This window comes from Eimeria tenella, genomic scaffold (genome assembly GCF_000499545.2).
Source record: "Eimeria tenella Houghton genomic scaffold, Eth_scaff1864, whole genome shotgun sequence".
Lineage (NCBI taxonomy): Eukaryota > Apicomplexa > Conoidasida > Eucoccidiorida > Eimeriidae > Eimeria > Eimeria tenella.
Window position 1 is genome coordinate 2,852 of NW_013541702.1, and position 443 is coordinate 3,294.

Sequence of the window (443 nt, forward strand, 5' to 3'; positions counted from 1 at the left end):
AATTAATTGACTTGATTAATTATTCATTTATCTACTTGAATTAATGAATTAAAATAAATCAAATTGGTTTTTAAATATTTGCCATTTAGCCATTAACAAATAAACGCAATTAAACACTTTGACCGTTCAAAAGCTGCAATTTAAAATTCTTCAATTAAATTAAATTAATTTAATTAATTAAATTAATTTAATGCGGTTAAGTAAATTAATTTAATTTAATTAAATCAAATTTAACTAATTAAATTGAATTAAATTAAATCAATCAAATTAAATTGAATTAATCAGATTAAATTTAATCCATTAAATTAAATTAATCAAATTAAATCAAATCAATTAAATCGAACTGATTTAATTATTTTAATTAAATCAATTAGATAAATTAAATTCAATCAAATTATTTATCTACTACTTTTTCTGAATTAATTATTATTTATTTATTTATC

At 14.9% G+C, this 443-nt stretch overlaps 1 protein-coding gene across 1 annotated transcript in view; it reads right to left on the reverse strand.

Moving 5' to 3' along the window:
- ETH_00040280 (ribulose-phosphate 3-epimerase, putative) overlaps positions 1 to 443 on the reverse strand; it is a gene marked incomplete at both ends in the record, with an annotated part of 3,907 nt that overhangs the window by 2,050 nt on the left and 1,414 nt on the right. The window lies entirely within an intron of this gene.